Here is a 16,692-nt window from a genome sequence, read left to right on the forward strand (position 1 = left end):
GGTGAGGGCGTCTCAAACCAGGGTAAAAAGTGAGGTCTGCAGATGCTGGAGATCAGAGCTGAAAATGTGTTGCTGGTTAAAGCACAGCAGGTTAGGCAGCATCCAAGGAACAGGAAATTCGACGTTTCGGGCCAGAGCCTGATGAAGGGCTCTGGCCCGAAACGTCGAATTTCCTGTTCCTTGGATGCTGCCTAACCTGCTGTGCTTTAACCAGCAACACATTTTCGTCTCAAACCAGGGGACACAATTTAAAATAATGGGAAAGCCACTCAGGTTGGAGATGAGCAGAATTGTCTTCACTCAGAGGACTGTCTACTCAGGACCTTTGGAATTCTCTACCACAGAGGGTGTAGAAGCTCAGTCTTTGAGTATATGTAACATTGAGAATGATCAATTTCTGATAACCTGAGGTGTACAGGCTTATAAACTCATGCACTATCAGTCTTTAACTGCAAGTGGGAAAATTCAGCCCAACGTTGGCCTGTAACATATATGCTGTTAAAAAGAGTCCTATCCTCACTCATTTATCATTTGGTGGGTACAGGTCAGGTCTGGGTTTCTGCTGATTTCCACCATGGTCAAGGAAGGCAATCTATAAGTAAAAGGAAATCTTTGGCAACCCCCATATTGGAGTGCACTTCAGATGATTAAAACGTGAGAATTAGGATCAGTGCTTTCTGAGTTGAATTGCAGATTTAGTAACATACTGAGTGCTTTAGTCCACATGAACCAATCATCCTCTTGCTTAGAATAGAAACAACCAGGCTTTCCTACCTTAGCCCTCCTCTTTAATGTGGAGAATACTTTGCTGTTAGCTTCCAGAAGTGATGCCCAGATGAAATTGTACTTACAATTTCTGCCCAGATGAAATTGGTTACTGTACTGTAGCTCTGTTTAATGGGATTCCCATTCTGTTCTATACCACAATATGGCTGTTTTCCTGAACATCAGCTTCTTAAGCAGAGTTGTCAGATGCTGCTCTATAAACAGTTTTTCTCAGAATCTTTACCCCACTGACAGCCTTCAATGAAACAGGAACAGTTTAAGAAGATCAATTTATTAAAGGTCAGTAGTATAACTGAAACTTCCCTTTAGAAGCTAAGTTTTCTCAAACCACAGTCCAGATATTAACAATATTATGGTTGGACTCCTATTAAAAAAGTCAATAATATTTGATCAAGATGAAGACAATGCCAAAATGCAAACTTTCATATTTACCTTCATGTTACGGTTAAAACTCTCACTTCTAACCCTTTATTCACATTCATAATATTGTTGCTAAATTAATTTAATTCATATAAAAGAAACTATGATGAAGATTTATTGGAAATAAAAGAATATTTCACGAACACAAAGTAACCTTTAAATGGCAGATGAATTTGGCTACCCACTGCATTTTTGGCACAATACCCTCAGAATGTTTTCTCAAATTGGAAGAGGTCTGCAGTACAACACAGACATGGGAATAAATGACTGGAAGAATCATATTTTGAGTTTGGATTTGAGTTTACCTGAAATTCAGACCATTCCAGATTGGAATCTGAGGTCTGCGAAAATCTGGCAGGAAGACAAACTCCCCAGAGGAGTAGGTTCCCACCATGAGACTGCAAGGGAAGTCAGCCACATCCTTCCACAGTAACCACAAAGACAATGTTAAAAATCACACAGCACCAGGTTATAGTCCAACAGGTTTAATCAGAAGCACACTAGCTTTTGGAATGACGCTCCTTCATCAGGTGGTAGACTACCACCTTGATGAAGGAGCGTCGCTCCGAAAGCTAGTGTGCTTCCAATTAAATCTGTTGGACTATAACCTGGTGCTGTGTGATTTTTAACTTTGTATACCCCAGTCCAACACTGGCATCTCCAAATCATAAAGACAATAGAAGATATCCCCATACTGTGGTATGAAGAAAGCTGGAGCTATTCCTTTTACCACCGCCATTGTTACACAACACGGACCAGCCAACTTGGACGCCACGACCAAGAAACTGATTCATCCAAAAGCAAAGCTCAAACACATACTGCCTCTCTTCAATAACTAATGTATACAGGTTCGACCTATTAGATAATCAGTGAACACAGATGGAATTTTTCAAATGGAATAGAAAGAATATAATAGAAAACAGCCTTTTTATATCCTGTTTACTGTTAGTGTCTTCCAAGCACCATTGGATAACAGCCCACAAAACTTTGGTGAGACCTCCGAGTGAAGATGGGACACCGTCAGTTTTCTGACATCATGCGACTGAATCTCTTTCAAAGAGATAAATGCTAATTCCAATCTAGATTCAAGCAAAATTCAAGCTATTGTTGCTATGTTCACTTCAGTCCTATTTTGGCCCATTTGAACTCAGGATTTGCGATCGGAATGATTTCAAGCCAGTCTTTTCTCATTTACTGATTTTTTTTAATGTACTGTTTATATATAGCCATACACTTTAACCCATTTCTCTGAATGCTGCCCAAGTTGTCATTGGCATTTGGGTGCACGGGTGAAATAGAGCAAGAATTTGTTACACTAGATGCCTGCCCGTTTTGATGTAATCTATTGTTTCCTCCAGGATTCCAAAGGATGGCAGTATGGCAGAATGATGTGACAAACTTGAGTCTTTTTTTTTAAGATTGATGCCTCATTTAATACAGTGCTGTAATCAGACTCAATGCAATGGGTTTGAAAGATCATCAGTAACTTATGCTTTTAACACTTTTTGAATGAATGCCTCTTGGCCCATTTTAAGACGTTGAATAGTTTGACATCCTGACCTCCCTTATCTTTGCCAGTAATATTCATCCAAAGGAAAAAGAAAGAGAGATTAGAATGGTTCATCACAGGGGTTGATGGGAAATTTTGTGGTGTGCAGACAATGAAGGCTGCAGTACAGACAGGGGAAAGAGAAGCAAAAGGGCACCATAACTCTTCCAGACTTCAGAGAATAAATGTTCAATATACTCAGTCTGTCATCAAAGGAGAACTCTTGCATTCCAGGAATCTAATCTAATTCATTTGACTTGGCTGTAATGCCTTCAAAGCCTGCATAGCCTTCCTTAAATACTCTTGAAGGGCTTATGCCCGAAACATCGACTCTCCTGCTCCTCGGATGCTGCCTGACCTGCTGTGCTTTTCCAGCACCACATTCTTCGATTCTGATCTCCAGCATCTTCAGCCCTTACATTCTCCTACTTCAATATAAAGACCAAAACCAAATATCTACTTCTAGATGTCATCTCACCAAGGCCTTGTAAAAATTAAAGCAAGCCTTCTTTATTCCCCTTGTGCAGCATATCCCCTTGTAATAAAGACCAATATACTAATAGCCTTCCTAATTGCTTGCTGTACGAGCATTCTAATTTTCTGAAATTATTCGACAAACACATCTAAATCTCTCTGAACATGAGCATTGACAAGTTTCACACATTTAAAAAAAATCTAATACTTTGACGTTTTGACTGAAGTAAATAACTTTACTCTTCCCCACAATAAACTCAATGTGCCACCTTAGTGGCCACACATTAAATTAGAGTAAAACCTCTTTGCAGCATCTCTGCATTGAACTTCCATCTCACTCTTTCACATGGCCTTATATCGAAGTTTGCTGATGGTACTCTACTCTCCATCTCTTCATCTAAATCATTAGAGATTGTAAATAACTGTCTCTCTAGCAAAACTGACTCTCTATGTTCATAATTTATCAGAAAATCCCTACAGTGTGGAAAGAGGTCATTACCAACTCACCAAAGAGCATCCCACCTAGAGCAAGCCCTTTACCTATAAAACCAGCATTTCCCATGGCCAATCCACCTGGCCTGCACATTCCTAAAGACTACAGGCAATTTAACATGGCCATTTTGGACTGTGGAAGCAAAGCAGAAAACCCAGTGAAAACCCACATGGGCACAGAGAGAATGTTCAAACTCTACATGGGTAATCAACCAAGACTGGAATTGATCCTCAGTCCTTGGTGCTGTGAGGCAGCAGTGCTAACTGCTCAGCCACTGTGCTGCCCATGGATCATGCTTTCCTGTTACAGCCTCCATAGAATATATTCTCGAACTTACCCAGTTATTGATGTCAGGTTGGCAAATCAAAGCACCCTGCTTTCTCCCCTTTCCCTATTATTTGCTAACTTCTGACCTGCTTGTACATTCGTAAATCTAAGGAATTTCGAGAAAAAAAATCCAGCGTACTCATTATCTTGGTAGTTATTTCTACAGAACGCTAGGATGTAGGCCATTTGGTCCAGGAGATTTGTCTATTTTCATTCCTTAATTTTTTTCCAGTATTAGTTTTTCCATTGCTATGAATAATCTGGATTTCTTCACTCATTTTACACCTAGGATTGTCCTCTATTTTTAGTAATACAGTTTGAGTCTTCCATTATGAAGAGTGGTATATTTGTTCAATGTTTCTGTTTTTACTTATTCACAAACATAATTTTTTCAGTATCCTTTTCAAGAGGGTATATGTTTACTTTAGCTCCTCTCTTCCTCTTCACATCACTACATAAAAGATCCAATTATGTGTTCTATATTTTCAATTTTTATTAAGGTTTCTGTGGCCCTTTGTTGGATTCCACAATTTTCCCAATCTTTAGACTTTCTTCTGTTCTCTACAGCACAATAAACCTTTTCTCTTCATCTAATATTATCTTTACCTACCTGAGAACAGCACAGAGGCTTTACCTTTCAATGGAATTCACTTTGCTGGTCATTTTTAAATTATTTCTTTGCATGTTTTCCACTGTCGCTTCATAGCCATATGTTTTAGTTTGTTCACTTATTAACCTCAAACAGTTGTCCCCTCATATCTACCTAATTGGCTTTAAAATTCATGTTTGTGTTTAGAGCATGTCCCTTTGGAATTTTGCTGTTCAATTGTATTATAAACCTTCGTGCTTTCTTTCCAGAGGCATTCCTCATTGACCCATTTGTCATTGCATACTATCACAGATAGAAATTATGTTTTTTTTTGCCTAATCTGTATTCTTGGATATGAAAGGATTTTTTTTTAATCTTCTGGGAAATTGTCCCAACTAGATCATTCCAACAACAAGCATTTTGTGAGCATTTTGTCATTTATTATCATATCCATACCCCAGATGTTTAAAACATGGCATCGCATTCACTCACACAGGCTTACACATGCATACACATGCACAAAGATGAGACACAGATGAAGACAGAACAATGCTATTACAATCCATGATTATCTCAAAAATAAAACAAAGAACTGCGGATGCTGACAATCTGGAACAGAAATTGCCAGAAAGACTTTAAACTCGTTTGGCAGGGGTTTGGGAACCTAAGGGAAAGTTCAGAGTTAGTTAGTGTGGGTGAGGGCTTAAGGGAAAAGGAGAGTCAAAATAGTTTATAAAACTCAGGGCATAGCTGAGCAATGTCACACTAAGGTGAGTGGAAACCGGGTAGTGACAGAAAAAGTGAGAATGTTTATAAACAAAGGTCCTTCTGATGGTGTTACGATTCAAAAAGAAGGTGTAAAAGCTAGCATAAGGACATTAGTCTCTTAATTTCTTCTAGTATTTGGTTTTCTGCTGCTGCGAACAATCTTAATTTCTTCACTCATTTTAGCACAAAGGATTATCCTCTTTTGCTTGTAATGTACTAAAAATGGACTACTATTTAAATGGTGAAAAATGCAGTACGCTCCTGTGCAGAGGGACCTGGTAGTCCTTGTGCAGGAATCATAAAGAGTTGGTTTGCAGGTATAGCAAGCAATTAAGAAGGCAAATGAAATATTGTCCTTCATTGTCACAGGGATGGAATTTAAAAGCAGAGACATTATGCTGCAGTTGTATAGGGTACTGGTGAGGCCACACCTGGAGTACAAATTTAGGCTCCTTACCTGAGAAAGAATGTACCAGGAGGGGAAGCAGAGGGGGCTCACTAGGTTGATTATGGAATTGAGGGGGTTGGTTTATAAGGAGAGATTAAGAGACTGGGACTATACTGATTGGGATTTAGAAGAATGAGGGGAATCTTATGGAAATATATAAAATTATGAAGGGAATTGATAAGATAGAAGCAGCGAAGTTGTTTCCACTGGCTGGTGAAACTAGAACTAGGGGGCATAGCCTCAGAATAAGGGGGAGCAGATTTAGGATTGAGTTAAGGAGAAACTTCTTCACCCAAAGGGTTGTGAATCTGTGGAATTCTCCGCCCAGAAAAGCAGTTGAGACTACCTCATTGAATTTTTTTAAGGCAAAGATAGATAGATTTTTGAAAAGTAAAAGAATTAAGGGCATGGTGAGTGGGCAGGTAAGTGGAACTGAGTCCAAGAGAAAGATTAGCCATGATCTTGAATGGCGGAGCAGGCTCAAGGGGCCAGATGGCCTACTCATGCTCTTAGCTCTTTTGTTCTTATGTTCTTAACTGAGGGCTGAACTTGTGGAGAGAAAGCTGAGTTAACATTTTTAATCCAAGAATCTTTCTTCAGAATTCTGATGAAGTTCTGAAGAAAGGTCACTCCAGCCAAATGTGCTGAGTTTCTCCAACAATTTCTACTTTTGGCCCATGATTATTTCAGTCTCTCCCATTTCAGGTCTGCAGTTTCTTAGATGAGATTAAACATTAGTTGAAGTGAAGGTCTTGTAAAGCAAGAGACTTTCAATAAGCTGCAAATCATCTCACAACCAACACTGAGAAGATTAGTTCACAGGTGAACTTCAAGTTTGACCATGCGGTGGGGAGTCCTTTCCCAGCCTTTCATGGTATGGCTATTTATGGCTGGGAAGGGAGAGGCAATGGTATTGTGCATGTTCACTTAAGCCATTATTCAGAGACCCAGATAATGTCCTGGGATCCCAGATTCAAATCACGCTGCAGCAGATGGTGGAATTTGAATTGAATGAAGATTTGGCATTAAAAATGTAATGCTGACTGTGAAAATGTTATTGATTGTTAGTAAAAAGAAACCTAACTGGTTCACAAATGTCTAATGGATAAGAAAAGCTACCTTCCTTCCTTGATATGGCCTATATCTAACTTCAAATGCATAATAATAGGGTTAACTACCTACTGAAATGGTCTAGCAAGCCATTCAGTTGTATTAATCCCTAAAAAGTCTCAAAAGTGGAAAGAAATCAGACAGACTGCTTTGCATCAATATGGCCTGGAAATTACAACATCAATCTCAGCAGTACCAATTCTGCAAAATCCTCCTACTAATGTCTGGGCCCCCTTTATAGATTGGGAGACTGTCTCAGACTAGCCAAACCTGAGGTAGACATATTCATAGAAGTATAGCTAACTAACCATGTCTCAGGCTCCACCATTCCCATCCCTGATATGTCCTGCCCCACTGGTAGGAAAAGCCCAGGACAGGGCACAGCACTGGGATAGATAGTCAGGGTGAAGTTGCCCTGTGAGTCCTGAACATTGATGCCAGACCCCATAAAGTCTCATACACCAGGTAAAACACGGGCAAGAAAACTCCCTGCTGAATACAAAGTACCCCATCTCCATCAGTACTCCTCCATATTGAGCTTGGAGGGACACTGAGGGTGGTAAAAATGTAGAATTTATCAGTGTGGGTCAGGAGATCAATGTCCGCACCAAGAGGGAATCAGCAACAACACTACTGATTAGCTAAAGAATGCAACGGCTAGACTGGGTCTCTAGCAGGTGGTGAGGGAACTAACAAGAGGGAAAAACATACTTGACCTCATCCTTACCAATCTGCCAGGTGTAAATGCATCTGTCCAGGATAGTATCAGTGAGAGTGATCTCTGCACAGTGTGGAGACAAAATATCGTCCATCATCTTATGTTGTACCATCACTGTGCTCAGCGGAATTGACATAGAACAGATCTAGCAAAACTGGTCATCCACGAGGCATTGTGGCCATCTGCGGTAGCAGATTTGTGCTCAGACGCAATCTGTAACCTCATTGCCAGTATATCCCCTACTCTACCCTTATTATCAATCCTGGGAATCAACCATGCAAAGGTGCAGGAGGGCATGTCTGGAACAAAGCCATGCAAACCTAAAAACAAGATGTTAACCTGGTGAAACACAACACAGGATTACTTGCAAGACCCAATAGTGTAAGCAGCCAGTGATACAGTGCTAAATTATTTCACAGCCAACAAATCAGGTCTACAGTCCTAGCACAGCCTGACATGAAAAGTGGTGCTGAAAATGTGTTGCTGGAAAAGCGCAGCAGGTCAGGCAGCATCCAAGGAGCAAGAGAATCGATGTTTCGGGCATGAGCCCTTCTGGGAAAAGTGGTGGGCAATTAAATAACTCACTGGAGGAAGAGGTTCCACAAATATCCCCATTCTCACTTATGGAGATCCCAGCACCTCAATCCAAAAGGTAAGGCTGAATCATTCCCAATCAAGGGTTAACGCCTGAACCATCAACTCTCCTGCTCCTCAGATGCTGCCTAACCTATTGTGCTTTTTCCAGCACCACGCATTCTGACTCTGAAGCACTCGTAACAATCTTCAGAATGTCTTCAAATCTTCAAAGATCTGTCAAGTGAATGATCCACTTCGGACTCTTCCAGAAGTTCCCAGCATCGTAGGTACCACCGCTTAAAATTTTATGCAATCCACAGGATATCAAGAAACTGAAGGCAGTGGACTCTGCAAAGGCTATGGGCTCCGAAAACATTCCAGTGATAGTACTGCGGACTTGTGCTCCAGAAATCGTCACCTCCCCAACCAAGCTAGTCTAGTACAACTACAACATTGTTGTTTACCCAATGATGTGGAAAATGGCCTAAGCATGTCCTGAATGCAAAGTGAGACAAATCCAACCAGGCCAATTAGTACCAATGGGTCTACTCTCGACCATCAATACAGTGTTGGAAGGGGTCATCAATAATGTTATTAAGCAGCACTTTCTTAGCAATAACCTAGTCACTAGCTCTGTTACAGCCACTCAGCTCCTGACCTCATTGCAGCCCTGGTTTAAAGGTTGCCAAAACAGTGGAATCCCAGAAAGGAGGTGAGGATACTGCTGGTGCTGTCAAGAACATATTTGACCAAGTATGACATTGATGACCCAAGGTTTTTTAGGGCTCCGTGTGATTCGGAGGAGTGGCTCTCTGCTTATTGGATTCATACCTGACACAAACAAAGGTGCAATTGTCGGAGCTCAGTTATCTCAGCTCCAAGACAGCTCTGCAGGAGTTCCTCAGGACAAAACAGAAGTTCATCAAGGAGTTCCATTCCCTCTCTAGAGCCATTTTATTGACTGTACCCGAGTTGCAGCTCTTAAACTATGCATCCACTGTGGATTTGTCACTTCTTCAAATTGGGTCATGGATAGATGTATCAGAAACACATGTTGCAAAGACATATTCAAGTTGATATTTCATTTTTGTTGACTACTTCATGAGTTGTCACAGGACCAAGTTGGCAGATGTATTCTTCACAAATGGGTCAGTAGGCGTGTTCCCAAACCACTCTTGGTGATGGGCAATGATGTCACCCTCTCTGTGTCCTTGCCATCCCCAGTGCTTCTTCCAAGTGGTGTTTATTATAGAGGAGTGTTGATTAATTGCTTGAGGTGGGGAGGGGTCAGTATGTGGGTAATCAGCAGACAAATTTTGTTTTATTCATTTCAATGTGGGTATTGCATCTAGACTGGCACAGCTCTTGAGAAGCTGGTCATCTCCTTCTTGATATGCTGCAGTCCTTGAGATATAGGAATAGCCAACGTGCTATTAAGAATGGGGTTTCAGAGATTGTGATCCAGCCACAGCAAAACAATAGCAATATAGTTCCAAATCAGAGTGGTGCTCACCTTGGGGAGTGGCAGAGGGGGGGCACGGGGAGCTTGTAGCTAGTGTATCTGTAAGGTGAAAGTGGGTACAGCATATGCTAGGGATTAGAGTCAAGATTAGAGTGGCACTGGAAAAGCACAGTAGGTCAGGAATTCTTGAGGAAGGGCTTTTGCCTTAAACCTTGATTTTCCTGCTCCTTGGATACTGCCTGACCTGCTGTGCTTTTCCAGCACCACTCTAATCTAGTTGTATCTGTAACTTTTGCTGTTCTTGTGGTAGAAGTTGGACAATTGGAAGGTGCTGGTGAAGGACCCTTGGTGAGTTTCTGCAATGCAGTTTGGAAATGGTACACTCTATTGTCACCGTCTGTTGGTGCAGAAGGGAGTGAATGCTGAAGATGATGGATGTGGTGTCAATCAAGTACACTGCTCTGTATTTGATGGTGTCAACCTTCTTGAGTGTTGTTGGAGCAGCATCTTACCAAGCAAGCGGAATGTCAGAGGGAATGCTGGGATTCTTAGCGATGGCCATTGAATGACACCAGTGTGTCATGAATATTATATAACCTGGATATTGTACAGGTCTTGCTGCAGCTGGATATAAGCTGCTTCAAGATTTGATGAATGGTGAATGATGCTGAAAATTATGCAAACATAAGCAAACACCTTCACTTCAGTTCTTGTGATGGAGGACAATTATAGATGAATCACCTGAAGGTGGTGAGATCCTGGGCACTGCCGAAGGAATTCCTGCAAAGATGTCCTGGGGCTGGGATAACTAATTTACAACAACCACAATCATCTTCTTTGGGGTTAGGTTTGACTCAATAAATAGAGAGTTTCTCCCCAACTCCCACTGATTCTAGTTTTACCAGGGCTCCTTGCTACTATACTCAGTCAACTACAACCTTCATAACAAGAGCAGTCGCTCTCACCTCACCTGTGGAATTCAGTTCTTTTCTTCATGTTTGGAATAAGGTTTTAATGAGATCAGGAGCTAAGTGGTCCTGCCAGAAAATAATCATAAGTTTGACTTGATGCCAGGAAATTTCATTGGGTCTGCAGTTAATATAGAGGAAGCCCAGAGCAACACCTTCCTGAGAATCAATCATTGTGCTGCTGCGTCTCTGATAGCACTGTTCTGTTGGTGGAACAGCACCATATTCCCTGGGGTGGCGATGGAGGGCTGAAACACTGGCTGTACAGGATCATTTGCTCAGTATGATTTTGCAGGGCTATGGGAGCACTGTCGTTGCTCTGGCACATGTCGAAAAATTAGCAAGGAGGAATTTGCAAGATCATCTGTGGGAACATTGTGCTGTTTTCATTTCTGGTGCCTAGATTGATACCTGACTGTCTATCCAGTTCTAATCTGCATAGGTATCCAGTTGAGGTAATCTGGCTGAGTGAAGATGAATTTATTTACAGTTCTGTCTTTTGTTTCTATGTAGAACCAAATTGGTGCTGTATGAACAACTTTGCTCATATAGTGATTTCACTCTGTGATGCCTCATTCCACAAGGCTGCTGCATCCACTTCTCCGTATTTTAAATGCAAAACAAGGACATGTGCTGAAAGATCATTCCAACTGCTCAGACCAGCTGAATGTTGGTGAAGGCGAGATTTTGTAGAGTAACTGTTGAACTGTTGTTGTCAGTATTTTGTGTAGGTATAGTAGGCGTCATAGTCAGAAAATTCAAAAGATTATCACTATCCCAAACTTTAGAAGCTTTACTTCAGCTGATATATGCCAGCATATTATTTACCTAACTGCAGGAAACTCCCATATGCTGGTCTTTTAGGTGTTCTGTACAATTGTACATTGGACAAGTTTGGCAAATGTTTCTCAAAAGCAAGCAAACTGCTAAAGAAATTCATACAAACTGGTGCTTCAGTGTAAATCGGAGACACACAAATTTCTTCGGGACACAATGCCACTCTCACAATATAGTTTTATTGAAACTTTCTTGGAAATTCCAAACCATCATTACATTTAAAAAAATTCTTAACTGCATGCAGAATTTAGTTTTATATGATTGCCCCATTAAACTGCTACAGACCATTAAGTCCTCTAACACTGCACTATTTTCCAAGCCTCCCTTGGAATGGGCAAGATTCCAATCAGAAGTGTTTATCATACCTGAAGCCCAGAGTATTTAAGTTTAGTTGACCTTGAAACATAGATGCATTCATATGTGATGCAGTCTTTTGTGAGCACAGTTGGCAAGGCTGGCATTTATTGCCAATCCTCAGTTGGTCCAAGAAGATGGTGAGCGAACCCTTTGAACCACAAGCCATTTGGTGCAACTGAACAGTTTTCAGCATCACCTCAGAAGGCAGTCAACCATCTTGGTGTGGGGTAGAAGCACATTTGGTGGGAAGCTGGTTGATTTCCTTCCCAAAAAGGATATCAGGGAATCAATCAAGTTTTTAAGTCAATCTGATAGCTTACTTTTACTGAAGCCAGCTTTATAATTTTCAGATTTATTAACATAAAATTCAACTCTTCAAGCTGCATTTGTGAAATAGAAATCCGAGGAGCAGAATTTAATGACCCCCATCCTGAGGTAACTTTGGACGCGAGAGGACACGTAATCAGTTAGGAGGGTGTCAGGTGGAGACCCCAACTCTACTCCAATTCATTTGGTGGTGGGAAGGCTTGTCCTGTTGCCAGGTGAGGACCTTAAATGGGCAATTCTTCCCATTTCGAAGTCTCCATGCCACCATCACTGCTATCTACCCAGTGGCGCACCAGGATGTGTTACTGTCTTCAGGAATGGCCCTTTCTGCCAACACTCTACTTCCATGACCATCACTCTGTAATCCCCTTCTGCCAAGAGGCACAGGATAACTGGTTCATTTATGAAAAGTCTCTGACTTATGCAATTCAAAGACATAACTTACAGCATCTGCTGAAACAAAGATAAGCTGTTTTTTTAACGTGGTTTACTGAATACTGGGTTTACTGCCAAGAGTCATGATCAACCAGTTGAATTCCCTTGTGGAATGGCACAAAAGCTCTGCCTGGATGTCGCTACAATCTCCAATTACCACAATCTCTTGCCACAACCAAATGAAAGTAAATGTGTGATGGCACAAAAGAGCAGATACATTGAGTAGTATGGTGGCTCAGTGGTCAGCACTTCTGCCTCACAATGCCAGGGATCCTGTAAGGTTTCTATGACTTACGCCCACCATTCTGCAAATAAGATACTGAATGGTTAGAACATGAGACAACCCAATCCCCTGTTTTATAAAATACTGAAACAGGGCATGTGATTGTGAGTTTAATGAGCTCAACTTGACAATAGATGTTTGATTGACTTTACTACAAATGCAAATTTTTTAAATAAGCAGGTCAACATTTTGCAATATATCGTAATTATTTATATCATGAACTGATCAATATTGTATAATCCTGGCATGAGTATTTTTATTTCAATGGTTGCCTATAACTATGTTAAGAATTGTGATTAATTGTTTTGTCATCTCAATTTAGCATCTGCTGTATGATGATTTCCAAATCAATTAATCAACTATCAATCCAGCTGTCTCTTCTTCTGAACTTGGTCCCAGGGTGATCCTTAGCCATAGATTGTTTAAGGACTGTATTTTTATTTTCATGTAGATGAACTGGAGCTGAGGGGCTTGTTTTCCAAATGAAGGAGATTGGTGTAGATGAGGGGCCAGTCATCAATAACATCAGTCCTCTGGTGGCCAGAACCAAGCTGATTGGTTGTCGGGTAGTTGAACAGCTTGGGTGTTAAGTAAGACAGGGTGAATCTGGGTCAGACCAAAAGAGAAATCAGCAGGTCTGCAGCAGCCAAAACATCTCTCAGTTTTCTTCAGTAAACCACGTTAAAAAAACAGCTTATCTTTGTTTCAGCAGATGCTGCAAGTTATGTCTTTGAATTGCGTAAGTCAGAGACTTTTCATAAGTGAACCAGTTATCCCATGCCTCTTGCAAATGAGCTAAAACATTTGGGAAAGGGAAGGTCGAGGAGGAATCTTCAGATCAACAAGAACCAACCTTATGAAGATCTTGTGAAGAAAGTCCATGGAGCTGTTTTGCCAATTTCTCTCGGTCCTTGTGATTTTTTTCTTCCTTGTTTATGTTTGGCTAAGGGCATATGGGGTGTTTATAAGGGGACAATTTTAGCTTATCTAATTTACATAAGTTACTTTAATTGTTTCCCTTATTTAGAATCAAATTACCTGTACTAAATTGTGATTCTTGTTAAGTACAGGAATCTGGCCAGTGCTTTCAATTAATCAGGGTCTGAAAATCAGGTAGTTTTAGATATTTGTGTGTTTCATTCAAACTTTGTAACTTTTGTGATAACTCTACCAATAGTCAGGCTTGATTTCCAATATCGGCCTAACAGTGGTCCTACTGAGCAACAAGGAGCTGTCGGCTTCTGATTGACCAGCAGCTCATTGCAAGCAGAACATTCCCTCCCAGGATCATTAAGCCTGGAGAAAATCCGCTGTTGCCCAGATAAATGTCTAACTGAATGGAAGCAATGCAGGGATCCTGACACTTCTCCATCCAGGCGACAAGTGGCATTGCTGCCTGCACTAAATACCATGCAGAGTCTTCAAGAGCATTGGTCTCAGTTTCTGAGTGACGAGTTAACCAGTAACCATGCTACATCAACCATTGTGTTGAGGTCAAGACAGGGTCCATGTTAGTAAAGTTTCATCTCACATTTCAAAATATCAAGCTGTCATATTCGACCAAGAGTAGCCTCTTTACAAAAGGAGAATATAGAACAGTACAGCACAAGTACAGGCCCTTCAGCCCACCATATCTGTGTCAACCTTGATGCTATTCTAAACTAATCCCATCTTCCTCCATATTGTCTGTAGGCCTCTATACTCTGGCTGATCATGTGTCTGTCCGAATGCCTCTTAAACATTGCTACCGTATCTGCTGCTCCCACCTACCCTGGTCGGACTTTCCAGGAACCTACCACCCTCTGTGTAAAAACGTGACTAGCATATCTCCTTCAAACATTCCCCCTGTCATTTTAAACTTATCGCCATTAGTATTTGAGATTTCCACCCTGGGAAAAATACTCTGACTATCCAGCCTATCCATGCTTCTCATAATTTTATATACTTCTATCAAGTTGCCCCTCAGCCTCCAACATTCTACAGGAAACATTCAAAGTTTGTCCAACCTCACCTGGTAGCTAATATACTCCAGGACAGGCAACATTCCAGTGAATCTGTTTTGTTCCTTCTGCAAAATCTCCACATCCTTCCTCTCATGAGGGGACCAGGCTGCACACAATATTCCAAATGTGGCCTAACTAAGGTCTTACAGCTGTACCATGACTTGCAAACTTTTATAGTCAATGCCCCAACCACAGTGTTAATAAGTGAAGGCTGTAAGACAGTTATGTCTGAAAATCTCCAGATCCAGCTCAGAGGATTATTGTTGTGGTGGTAAATCATACAGAAGAAATATTTCGGTATTAATCCTACTCTCCAAAGCTGCTGTATTCACATTTTATTATTCCCATGGATAACAAACAATAAATGAATTGGTAGGACTTAAAGGATAATACTCTTAGTTATCAACATCAATCATCAATTATTACTTTCTGTATTAATTGCTGAAAAGATTAGTTTTTTTTTCCTTAATTCAGAAGTGCATTGTTATCATGTTGGAAAATAACTGGTCCTTGCTTCACCATTAACAACGACAAAATAAGGTTAACATTAAGACAATTTTCACTACACAATTTAGCAAACAAAGCTTGAATTATTAACCCTTCCTGTACCAGAAGAGATGTGCAATGTTTTCAAGGGAAACCAAGTCACTCTCTGTTGAACAGATGCGAGAAGATTACAAAGATGTTTTTAAAGGCCTTGGACAGCTTCTTGATGAAAAGCATCTCATACGTGTGAGAGAATCTTTGCATCTGCTGAGGACAGTTCTGGTTGCCCACAAGCCTAGCTTCAAAGACAAGAGAAAGAAACTGGAAACATAGGGAGTAACGAAGAAAGTACAACTCCCACAGATTGGATTAGAGTATACCTAGAAAACCAAGAATGTGCTTTGAAGGGATCTCAATACCACATTGCCAATTATTGTAGAAAAGTTGCCATAACATACCAAAGCAGAGGTCCCTAGAGGTGAAGGATGGAAAGTCACAGGTAAAGCAAAAATGAGCGTGTCAGTTTGTTGCTTATATTCTGAGCATCATTAGGAGGTACAGATTTTTTTTCAGATTAGGTTCCTGACAGTGGGGAAACAAGCATTTCAGCCCAACAAGTCCACACTGACCCTCCAAAGATTAACACACCCAGACACATTTCCCTCTGATTAATGCACCTCACACTACGGGCAATTTTAGCATCACCAATTCACCTAAGCTGCACATCTTTTTATTGTGGAAGGAAACCAGGGCACCCAGAGGAAACCCACACAGGCACGAAGAGAATGTGCAAACTCCACCCAGACAGTTGTCCCAGGCTGGAATTGAACCTGGGATCCTGGTGCTGTGAGGCAGTAGTGCTAACCACTGAGCCACTGTACCACCCAACAAAATATGGAACGCTTCATGAATTTGCACGTCATGCTTGCGCAGAGGCCATGCTAATCTTCTCTGTACCATTCCAGTTTTAGTATATGTGCTGCCGAAGCAAGATGGTGGTGCATACCACTGGCATTTCTATGACTCTGGAATAGTAACACCATCGGTTGTGTGTGCTGACAGTAGAAGCTACTGTGTATGATCTGTTAGTCTACAGATTAGAAAATAAATAATCACAGAACATAACCAGAATCAAGTGTAACTGCTTGAAAGAGGTCACCAGATGAAACTGAAGCTGGCAAGAAAATTCGCAATTAAAGACCCTGAAATTATGTACAGAGGTAATGCGTTAATACCAAAAGTATCATATTCAGATCTTGATATTGTGAGTGCAGTA

At 40.9% G+C, this 16,692-nt stretch overlaps 1 non-coding gene across 1 annotated transcript; it reads right to left on the reverse strand.

Moving 5' to 3' along the window:
* Positions 1–16,304: 16,304 nt before the first annotated feature.
* On the reverse strand, positions 16,305–16,407 carry LOC132833472 (U6 spliceosomal RNA). The gene has a single exon (XR_009647085.1). It is a non-coding gene; the product is annotated as a U6 spliceosomal RNA (small nuclear RNA).
* Positions 16,408–16,692: the final 285 nt, after the last annotated feature.

Source organism: Hemiscyllium ocellatum, chromosome 36 (assembly GCF_020745735.1).
Source record: "Hemiscyllium ocellatum isolate sHemOce1 chromosome 36, sHemOce1.pat.X.cur, whole genome shotgun sequence".
NCBI lineage: Eukaryota > Metazoa > Chordata > Chondrichthyes > Orectolobiformes > Hemiscylliidae > Hemiscyllium > Hemiscyllium ocellatum.